Source organism: Macrobrachium rosenbergii, chromosome 17 (assembly GCF_040412425.1).
Source record: "Macrobrachium rosenbergii isolate ZJJX-2024 chromosome 17, ASM4041242v1, whole genome shotgun sequence".
NCBI classification, from domain to species: Eukaryota; Metazoa; Arthropoda; class Malacostraca; order Decapoda; family Palaemonidae; genus Macrobrachium; species Macrobrachium rosenbergii.
In genome coordinates this window covers 31,535,765-31,548,264 of record NC_089757.1, presented here as the reverse complement: position 1 = coordinate 31,548,264, position 12,500 = coordinate 31,535,765, and the positions used below count along the sequence as shown (strand labels likewise).

Genomic DNA, 12,500 nt, shown 5'->3' with positions numbered 1-12,500 from the left:
TCATCTGTTTTACTTACTCATTTAAAATCCTACCACATCCTCCTCCTTCTCTTCCTCTTGCCTGTCTTACGTTCTAATTCAAAATCCTACCACATCTTCCTTCTCTGTCACTTGTCTTACGTTCTCATTCAAAATCCTCCCATATCCTCCTCCTCTGTCAGCTGACTTACTTTCTCATTCAAAATCTTACCACATCCTCCCCCTCTTCTGTCACCTATATTACGTTCTCATTCAAAATCCTACCACATCCTCCTCCTCCTCCTGCTCTGTCACCTGTCTTACGTTCTCATTCAAAATCCTACCACATCCTCCTCCTCTTTTGTCACCTGCCTAACGTTCTCATTCAAAATCCTACCACATCCTCCTCCTCTTCTGTCACCTGCCTTACGTTCTCATTCAAAATCCTATCACATTCTCCTCCTCTTATGTCACCTGTCTTACGTTCTCATTCAAAATCCTACCACATCCTCCTCCTCTTCTGTCATCCGTCTTACGTTCTCATTCAAAATCCTACCACATCCTCCTCCTCCTCTGTCATCTGTCTTACGTTCTCATTCAAAATCCTATCACTTCTTCTTCCTCTGTCATCTGTCTTATGTTCTCATTCAAAATCCTCCCACATCCTCCTCCTCCTTCTCTGTCATCTGTTTTACGTTCTCATTCAAAAATCCTACCACACCCTACTCTGTCACCTGTCTTACGTTCTCATTCAAAATCCTACCACATCCTCCTCCGTTGCCATCTGTCTTGCTTTCTCATTCAAAATCCTACCACATCCTCCTCCTTCTCCTCCTCTTGCCTGTCTTACGTTCTAATTGCAAATCCTACCACATCCTCCTCCTCCTCTGTTATCTGTCTTACGTTCTCATTCAAAATCCTACCACATACTCCTCCCCCTGCTCTGTCACCTGTCTTATGTTCTCATTCAGAATCCTGCCACATCCTCCTCCTCCTCTGTCATCTGTCTTACGTTTCTCATTCAAAATCCTACCACATCCTCCTCCTCTTCCTCTGTTATCTTTCTTCCGTTCTCATTCAAAATCCTACCACATCCTCCTCCTCTTCTGTCACCTGTCTTACGTTCTCATTCAAAATCCTATCACTTCCTCCTCCGCTGTCATCTGTCTTACGTTCTCATTCAAAATCCTAACGCAGCCTCCTCCTCCTCTGTCTTACTTTCCCATTCAAAATCCTACCACATCCTCCTCCTCCTTTGTCATCTGTCTTGCTTTCATATTTAAAATCCTATCACACTTTTCATCCTTTCCGAGGAACTGCATTCATTTTTCCCCAGGATGAAATTGAAAGTAAATTTAGTTAAAATTTGAGCTACAGTTATGTTATTTCGACAAATGGAAACCAAGAATATAGGACAATGAATGTTAATATGGATGGATGAAAAAAGGAAGTGATTAATTAGTCAAATCACTGGAGAATAAATATAATTGACAATGATAAGATTAGAGAAAAGTAAGTCGCAAAAAATGAAGCAAGGCAGGTAGAGGGTACATGCAAAATACTAGATAGCTAATATGAAAAAATTTATAATCCTGAGAGGAATTCCTTGTCTACTCCTAACGTAGCATCACAAACAGATGAATAAACACCTAGCCTTTATCACACCTTGTATTCAAGAAATACGTTTTTATCTATTTATCTACTAATTAATTTATTTTTTTCTTTTTTAATAAGCAGTATCTCTTCTTCCTATATTTCTCATTACTTCCTCTTACTTCTTCCTAATGAACATCATATTCTTTGGAAGCTGGAATTTCAAGTGAGTGGCCCCTGTGGGCTTGTTCCATACGAATAGCTTTCATCCACTGAATAATAATAATAATAATAATAATAATAATAATAATAATAATAATAATAATAATAATAATAATAATAATAATAACAATAATAATAAGAAGAAGAAGAAGAAGAAGAAGAAGAAGAAGAAGAAGAAGAAGAAGAAGAAGAAGAAGAAGAAGAAGTTAAGCCCTTATGCATCACCATCGAATACTGATAAACATAAAAGATATAACCACAAATTTCTTTGATATCTTGCGGCCAATTCAGAATGTAACTTTCAGCCGAGATTTTCAAGTTAGTTCCTTCCTCTTAATTTTCCATCCTATGTTACTGCAAAACCTTCCTTACCAAAAGCCCATTGCTATAAATGGAATCATAACTAATGTTCAGTATGAAATAGCTTTGAAACGTGAGATGCATTTCTCATTCTCAATTATTACTTGACTCTTGACAACAATCACTAGCAGAGACTCTGAATAAGGAGAAAGATTTTTTTTTTTTTTTGAAGATCAATAAAGCTATTCTTGGTGATCATTCCAGTTCATTACCCCAACCGAACAATTTGCATCCTTCCTATTGAATTATACAAACTTAAACTTCAATCATTATTAGATCAAATCTTTTCTGTCTTACCACATCCCAGAATTCTCAGCTCCTGCGAAAGATTAAAATCTGGTATTCATACTGAGAGACACTAAGACCTGAAGGAATCATGTCATGGACCCATAGAAACTATTTTGTTAGTCTTCTGTAAAAGGAAACTATTGACATGGCTTTTTGTCTGTCCGTCGGCCCTCAGATCTTAAAAACTACTGAGGCTAGAGGGCTGCAAATTGGTATGTTGATTATTCACCCTCCAATCATTGAACATACCAAATTGTAGCCCTTTAGCCTCAGTAGTTTTTATTTTATTTAAGGTTAAAGTGGCCGCGGGCCATGGAACTTTCAGCTGTGGCTGAAAGTTCCATGGGCCGCGGCTGAGAGTTTCATGGGTCGCAGCTGGGAGTTTCATGCAGCATTCTACGCTGTACAGAAAACTTGACTGCACTGAAGAAACTTCGGCACATTTCTTACTTGTTATATTTTAAGACACACACACACACACACACACACACACATATATATATATATATATATATATATATATATATATATATATATATATATATATATATATATATATATATATATATAACACACACACACACATTATATATGGAAGAGAAGGACTCAATTTCTACAGTAATTCTCATGAATATACTTTCATTTCAGAAGAACTCAATGATAAGATAAAGGTCGGCAAAATTCTCAAGACCGACCTCAACAGCAATGATGCTTAAATGTTCTAATGTTGAAAAACAAAGGAAAAACGCACAAGAGATGCGTATCACATAAAGAACCTAAATGTCTCGATTGGTGTCAATACTCTTGCACGTGTGTGTGTGTGTTTTTTTTTGAGGGGGAGTGGGGACGGGGTAATTGGGACGGGAGAGAGGAGGAGAGGTAAGTTGATCACTGTATACACAGTTGCATTTTCCCACCCATGGCCCTTTGAGTTCAAGGATATACGAGTATACCACGTCACAACCTCCGATTGATGATAAACTGAATTCCCCAGAGACTTTTATAGCTGCTAAGTGGTACAATGGGTGCTCTTGCCTGATAGTAAGTATCCTTAATAGTACTTAAAAAAAAGTAAAAAATTCACCAAAGTTTCTACGGCGCAATCGACTTTTCTGTACAGCGTATAATCAAGGCCACCGAAAATTGATCTATCTTTCGGTGGTCTCAGTATAATGCTGTATGAGCCGCGGCCCATGAAACTTTCACCACGGCCCGGTGGTGGCCTGTCCTATATAGTTGACAGACTCAAGATTATGACTATCTTTAACCCTGAATAAAATAAAAACCACTGAGGCTAGAAGGCTGCAATTTGGTATGTTTGATGATTGGAGGGTGGATGATCAACATAGCAATCTGCAGCCCTCTAGCCTCAGTAGTTTTTAAGATCTGAGGGCGGACGGACAGACAAAAAGCCGGCACAAGAGTTTCCTATTACAATAAACTAAAAAAGTAGATAGGTCCAAACAATTCTCTTCTATACTGCGATTGATTTTCTCCCTGTTCCTTCCTAACCTCTCCTTCGGCCGCCCATAATAATCATACGAAGGTGCCTGGCGCATGATGTTTAGCAAAGATCGAAGAAAGAACAGTAAAATGTTCCAGGGTGTAAATTATGGTTCTTAGCATCACGTGGTTTGAAACCTGGGGCAATATAGACTCGCCGGCCGAGAAGGCTACTTACGTGTTTCAAAGAGGTCATTGTTTGCTGGTCAAAGACTGTGGGAAACGGGGTCCAAACCCAAAAATACTATATATAGATATATATATATATATATATATATATATATATATATATATATATATATATATATATATATATATATACATATATATATATATATATATATATATATATATATATATATATATATATATATATAATATATATATATATATATATATATATATATATATATATATATATATATATATATATATACTATATATATAGCTACAAAAGATATCAAAAAGAGAAGAGTTCTAAAAGGCAAAAACATTTCCAGATCTACATTGACTGCTTTTTAAATAGGTAACATTTCCCAATATACAATGATTGCTTTTTAAATAGGTAACATTCCCCAATATACAATGATTGCTTTTTAAATATGTAACATTTCCCAATATACAGTGATTGCTTTTTAGATACGCACACGATGTTCACGATAAAAAAAGACTTGAGAAAGATATTAACAATGAGAAGAATCAAAAGCATCTCACGAGATGTTCTTTGTGTAAATTTATACGTGACCAAAAGCCAGTAAAAACATGAACAGAAAAGGAATTTTAAACTTCTTCCAGTTTTCTAAATGTGTAGAAAAATGGAGGTATGAAAGTAAAAAGTTAAATTAGTTACTAAAAGCACCCGCTGTAAAAGTCTCCAAACTAAATAGACCATGAAGAGGAAAGCAACCATTTTATGTTCCCAAATTAGGAAGACACTGTGAAGAAAAAGAACTAATACCCATTCTAAAGAACTCACAACATCAAAGCAACCTTTCTATCGTGTAATTCATTACAGTGGCTTTCGTCTTCTCCCACTTAAGTAACGGAACTAATTTGTCATTACTATATGTTCATTATAAGCTATATTCTGACCGACGTGAATACTTCTGTTATGAAATACGTTGTCAGATGCTTTCGTTGTCATAATGGCTCTTATCATACTTAATAAATATTAGGCGTTATTGTGGCTGAAGGTATCTCTGGCCTCCACTGTAAGACATTTTCACAAAAAAAAAAAAAAAAAAAAAAATTGAAACTGTAATCTAGTATTTCTTTCGTATACCTTTATTCTATGCGCAGATCCCTTACACACTTATCTATAGCCTACACTATTCTCCTTGTATTTTATACATTTTTATCTATTCATCCATTTATTATTTTTTTTAATGAGTGGGATCTCTTCTTTCTGTATTTCACTTTACTACTTCTTTCTCCTTCCCAGTGACCACCATGTTCTTTGTCACAATTTTCGAAATGACGAAAATTGTCTTCTTGAGAGGAATTTATCACTTAAATTATAAGAACTCAGACATTTCACTGAAAATAACTCGCGCGAACAGTTACTGCAATATTGGGCTAAAATTCCTCGAACAATGTCTTGTTTTTTGCTTGGATTCAAGTCCCTGGTTTTCTCTGAATTTCAGTGATTTGTTAATTGATATGCAAAGGAAATTATGGAGTGAACTCAGATCCACTGTATCTGAAAGATCCTACTCAGATGCCTAACTTATATGAACGTGCAGGCAACAAAATGAGGTGATAGGCCTTCTTCTGTGAAGGTAGCAGAGTCACCAAAAGGTCTCTAAATGTACTGATTGACCTTTATACGAATTTTCAATTCTCACAGCATCATTTCGGAACTACCCAACTTGAAAAAATATACTTTAAGTATGTTTTAATGCCATTAAAAAGTAATTTTTCATTGTAACTTCAGAACTACATAAAGTTAACTCACTGACCATAAATCTAAAGGCTGAAATGACCCAATAAATAAAAATTTCACGACGAGGTACTCCTAAAGGTTTTCCAACCTAATGCCCATTTCCTTTCGAATGAATGTTAAAAAAAACTATTTGTGAATTAATTTGACACCAGCTCAGACGTCGTAAATATTCTATTTAATTTTAAACGCTTATAATTACTATACAAAATACTTTATAGCCCATCTATCTTCGTAAGTGCCCCATACAGCATTTATATGGCTTCCCAGATATGCTAAGCAATGTTGTGTAACGGTAATTTTCACTCTCTCGAATTTCAAACTCCTCTTGAACTTTTCCATTTTAGAGACGTACCGTTGTAAGCTACTGTTATAATAACTTGGTTACGTCCTAGCCATCTCTAATTTGTTCATTTGCCTCCTCATATCCCCAACAGGGGCTTTGATATATCCATTCGGATTTACAGAAAGCTATAGACTCTTGAATACTATTCGGCTGTATTTCTCTTCCGCGAACTACATTCATCGCGACTTCAAAGCAGTTAGTGTATCGACCCATGGTATCACCTCTTCAGACATGGCTTCATTTATATTCCACGCTTAAGATTCGTTTACACATTATATTAGCATCTACTGCCAAAGAACTATTACTTTTTCGCCCAAATATTCTTTCCCACATTCTCCCAAGTCATTTCACCATTTCTCATGATTTTCTCTTCCAATTACCACGATTCCCTCATCCTTGCCTTTCTTTTCACTATGACATAACCGCCTCTTCAGAAAATTACATTAAAATTTTTTTCCCCTTCATTATTATTATTATTATTATTTTTTTATTTCAGGAGATGAAACCTCTTCCACATGGACCAAAGCACACAAAGGGGCCAATGATTTTTCATCGGCCTGGGGGAGACGCGAACCCGCAAGATCTGAGTGGCATGCCACGACACTAATCACTATAACAGCGGACCAGCTAAGGATTAAAGGTCCTGAGTGTTCCCAAATCCACCGAAGCTATACTCGCAATTCCAAGGACCTTTATTTGAACATAAATAACTTCGTATAAGTTCGTATCTTACGCTTAATTTTTAATCTACGTGTAATTTTCTTCCATCTTCCTCATCCATCTTCTCCCTACAACCTATTCTGACTTCCTGTTCATCACAAATCTTCGAATAAATAGCAATTACGGGGCCAAATACTGACCTAATTTCCTCAAACAGAAACTACATCTATTTTCAGATCTACTTCCTCAGACGGAAAATGCAGTTCGTTCTAATATTTGCTTCACTCGTAAAATAATCTAACACATTTCAAGTCGTTACTTATGCAATTACACGGATCATCCTACTTCCCTACTTGTGCTGTAATAACACGTCAAGTTACGAACCTCTTCCATCACCATTTTCTCTCTCCAAACGTCAGAGCATATATATATATATATATATATATATATATATATATATATATATATATATATATATATATATATATATATATATATATACTCCTATAGCATATCTGCTTGAATACCTTGCAAAGCCACAATTCGTACCTACAAAACAACCTAAATATAGCATCCACCCACATTTTATTTTTCTTCTGAATAAAAACGAAACCCTAAATCTTCCCCCCACCCCCGCCCCCAACTCCCCGCCCGCCGCCCCCCTCAGAGGATGAGCAACAAAACGGGCCGTGGAATTTCCAGCCGAGAAATATGAAACGACTCGCCAAGCGGCGAAAAATCACGCATCTCCCGATCATGCAAGGCGAAAACAAGACAATTTTAAACCAGGGGGAAGGGGAAGGAGCAGGAACAGGAACAGGAACAGGACCAGGAGCAGGAGCAGGAGCAGGAGCAGGAGCAGGAGCAGGAACAGCCATCGCAAGCAGGAGGAAAGAAGGGATCCCGCGTGATTGAGGATAATTGAAACCAAACGGCCTTTAATACACCGGCTAATGGCTGCCAGCAGACGTAAAACAGAGGGAGGTCAAAGGGACTGCTGCCACTAATACTACTTCTATTACTACTACTACTACTACTAGCCTACTACTAGCATAAGCATTGCCACTGAAAAGAGGGCTGCCGCCGAGGCAGGGGATCAGGCAGGTAGGTCAAGAGGTCACGTGATTAGCGCCCGGGGTTACGAAGGCGCGGATGAGCTTGATGTATATATGACGGCGTGGGGTGGAGTGGAGTAAGAAAAATAAAAAAAATAAAAATAAAAAAAGGAGGAAGCATCATGGCGAAGTGAAATAAAGGGTAGAATGAGCTCGTTGCAACTTGATGAGGGTCATTATCCCGCAATAAATATCGCCCGAGTCACGTTCGGAATATAATTATCGCTAAGTGAATACGTCATTATCGTCTGCTTGCTATCTGCCAGGTGCTTGGAGGAGGAGGATCGACCGACAAGCACATTCACTCACTGGGATTCGTCTTCTTATTCGTGCAAATAGAAAAAAAAAATTAAGCGTTACCCTCCATAATTCAATCACAGAGATTCATCTGCTTTTTCGTGGGCTTAATATACTTACAAGCATTGCCCTTAATAAATAAATAAAGAAAGAAAAATAATATTACACAACAAGGCTTCCAGTAACTAAAGCTCTTTCTGCGCCTTTCAGCAAACAATTCAGATATAGTATAAAAATAACTCTTTATATCTGATAATCAACAAAGTATGAAGTATAAATGGCTAGAAAAAATTCATCTTCTTTTTCACGAAAATAAAAAAAAAATTATAAGCATTATTCTCAATTAATAACAAAGAAAAAAAAATACCATACAAAGGCTTCCAGCAACCAAAGCTCCTTTTGAGCTCATCAACAAACAATACAGGAAAAAGTACTAAAAAATAACTACATATCCATTAATTAACATAGTATAAAGTAGAATGACCGGGGAAAAATGTTATAATAATAATAACAAGGATGATAACGAGCAAGGGCTAACCAAACAGATGCTAAAGTATGTTAACATTTGTAGTTACAAATGTTAACCTACTCGTTTTCGTACGAGCTTATCTGACCTGAAAAGTATCTATGCAAAATATATACATGGAAGTATATCCATCCAAGCAAGATGTGTGTATATATATATGTGTGTGTATACATATATACAGTATATATATATACATCCATTATATATATATATATATATATATATATATATATATATATATATATATATATATATATATATATAGTTATATATATATATATATATATAATATATATATATATATATATATGTGCATATATATACATACATATATATATATATATATATATATATATATATATAATATATATATATATATATATATATATATATATATATATATATATATATATATATATATATATATATATATATGTAAAACTATTTCGCAAAACAACTGATGCCTTTACGTACACAAAAAAATACACAAAGAAGAACTGCAATTTTGATTTTTTTGTCTTACATAACCTTTTATCTCACAATATCTGACACTGGATTTTTCCTTAATTTTCAAACTCAGAACTGAAATCAAGTTTTTGCACACAGCTTCTTGTAACTGATTATCGCCTGAATTATAACAGATCAACCTTTCGCCCAAGAGATAGAGTCAAAGGTCACAGTGTGTTCATTCAGAGATCGCAGCTATATAACTATGACCTATGACCTCTCACGGTCGGGTGACCCGAGAGATAAGCGAACAACCAGAAGCGTGATCTCGCAAATTAACTGACGAGTAGCAAGAATGATTGACGGTTCAGGAACTGCCTCTTAATCTCTTAAGTGCAGTGCAAAAAGGAAAACAAGCAATGACATATTCATAGGCACTTTTGCATGCAAAGTGCTTTTTGGCTGGAATGGGGCAAATTGCTTCCTGTCTGTGATTGTCTGCCCCGAGGTACACGGAAGAGAGAGAGAGAGAGAAAAAAAAAAAAGACAATTCGTGGAAGATTCATAATGGGTGGTACATCCTTTATAATTCATGTGGCAAACATCACAGCCAATGAAGTTGTTCTGTGAAACAATGATGAATCATTTCAATTTTATTCACTCTAGTTTCCTGTGAAAGAAAACTATTGTCTGTCCGCACTTTTTCTGTCCGCCCTCAGTTCCTCAAAACTACTGAGGCTAGGGCGCTGCAAATTGGTGTGTTGATCATCCACCCTCCAATCATCAAACAGAGCAAATTGCAGCCCTCTAGTCTCAGTAGTTTTTTTTATTTTTTTATTTAAGGTTAAAGTTAGCCATAATCGTGCTTCTGTTAACGACAGAGGATAGGCCACCACCGGGGCGTGGTTAAAGTTTCACGGGCCGCGGCTCATGCAGCATTATACCGAGATCAACGAAAAATAGACCTATATTCTGTGACCTTGATTATACGCTGTAGCGGCTGTATAGAAACCTCGACTGCGCCGAAGAAACTTCGGCGTATTTTTTACTTGTTTCATTACCGTTGGTTATTTCGATATGTAGAATAATTTAATGTGCAATCACGTTACACAACAATGAAACACAATAACAATCGTATATATCTGACAGGTAGAATTTATGTGTTTATACATAAGGTATTTGGTTTTACCATATGAGAGAGAGAGAGGAGAGAGAGAGAGAGAGAGAGAGAGAGAGAGAGTCATTCAGGTTAACGATCAGTATCACTAAAAAGAATACAGTATTGCAGTGTCTGTAGATACATAAATAATATATTTTAAATGAAGTGCCTAAATATATGACGTACATTTTCAATTTTCAAATTTTTAATATCATACAGCCCAAATCAATTAGCCATTCAATTACCGTGTAATTCCATAAGTCACATTCATGTGGCAGAGGCCATTTTAACGTTAATCTAAAAACCTTATGTGATTTTCCTTTATAGTCTATTTTTCATCAAGATTTAATTACGTACTGCTGATAACCCCGATCCCTGCAAGCCCCTCAGTCTTCTTCGACCAGGTCTTTAATTGAATCTTGATTTTTTTACATTTGAAAGCTTTTCTTAAAAAAAAAATTTTTCAGAATCTTTGAACCTATTTCAGCTTCAGTGTAATATGCAAGTTGACAAAGACACCAGGTTGCCTTTAAAACGAATATTTTTTTTTTTAAATACAAGCATTTGAATACCATCATTTCAAAGAACGCTACAAATTTCAAAGCTACTTCCGCATTTTTAGTTTTCTGTAAAAGAAAACTACTGTGGCGGCTTTGTCTGTCCGGCTGCACTTTTTTCTGTCCGCACTTTTCCTGTCCGCCCTCAGATCTTAAAAACTACTGAGGCTAGAGGGCTGCAAATTGGTATGTTGACCATCCACTCGCCAATCATCAAACATACTAAATTGCAGCCTTCTAGCCTCAGTAGATTTTATTTTAAGATTAAAGTTAATCATAATCGTGCTTCTGGCAAACGATATAGGATAGGCCACTACTGGGCCGTGGTTAAAGTTTCATGGGCCGCGGCTCACATAGCATTATACCGAGATCACCGAAAGATCATTCTATTTTCGGTGGCCTTGATTATACGATGTACAGAAAACTTGATTGCGCTGAAGAAACTTCGGCTCATTTTTTATATGTTAGAATCTGTGGTCACAGATATGACTTCCGAAACCTTGACCTTTGACATGTCCATTCAATCACGCCTAATCAAGATTCGTCGCTGCTGAAATGAACTGCTCTGTCAAGTCAATAAGCTTTACCTGCTTGTGAAATGCCCCATATAAGGAGAATTTTTATCTTTCATACATTATTAAAATTTATTTTAATAATGTAAGGAAAAATTACTAAAATATAAAAAAAAATGAGAAATGAAAATTTTTCCAATAAATATATTCTATTATCACTCATTTTCAAGTCAGGGCAACAAGAACACTTTCCCCTTAATAAACCTCGCATACAGAATTTGTAAAACTATATAAAAAAAAAGAATAAAATAATCGTTAAGAATCTCACTTATACCATAAGAGAAGATACAACGAAAGTTATAACCCCTAGCCTTCGCAGCGACTTGTTAATTCTCATACCAGTTGGACCCTCTCTGCTAAACTTACAGACTCAAAAAATAAAAAATAAGACCAAGACAGTATAATGTATAGAGAGAGAGAGAGAGAGAGAGAGAGAGAGAGAGGAGAGACATGAAGCCGTGTTCAGAGCTTAACAAAGGCTCCTTATCATACGACGGAGGAAAACGAAGGGCCAGAAAAAAAAAATAAAATAAAGAGTGAGGCACTGGATGCTGCTTTGCTGCTTCTACTGCTGATGCTGATGCTGCAGCACAGCAGCAGCAGCACAGCATCACGGAGTGTGAGAGCCGCAGAGAGAAAATGTTGGAGGCATTAGGCCGCTAACAGGGAAAGAGATTAAGGATGCAGGTGGTCAGGGAACCCGACGTAAGGAGAGGGATTAGGATTCCAGAGGAGGCAGGATGCTGATGAGGAAGGATGCGGGTACGGCAGGAGGAGGAGGAGGAGGAGGAGGAGGAGGAGGAGGAGCCATCGTCGAGGCAACGGGGTAAGAGGGTTCAGATGAGATTGGGGGAGGAGGTTTGAGTGGGGATGGCGAGGAAGGGGTTAGAGAGGGAGTGGTGGGGGGTAGGGGGTTGGGAGATGGGGGAGGGATGCAATGTTATGATGGCAGGTCCTT

At 36.7% G+C, this 12,500-nt stretch overlaps 1 long non-coding RNA gene across 1 annotated transcript in view; it reads right to left on the bottom strand.

The window, feature by feature from the left end:
- The window catches only part of LOC136847596 (uncharacterized), an 811,533-nt gene that overhangs the window by 345,789 nt on the left and 453,244 nt on the right, over positions 1 to 12,500 (bottom strand). The gene's annotated exons all lie outside the window — the stretch shown is intronic.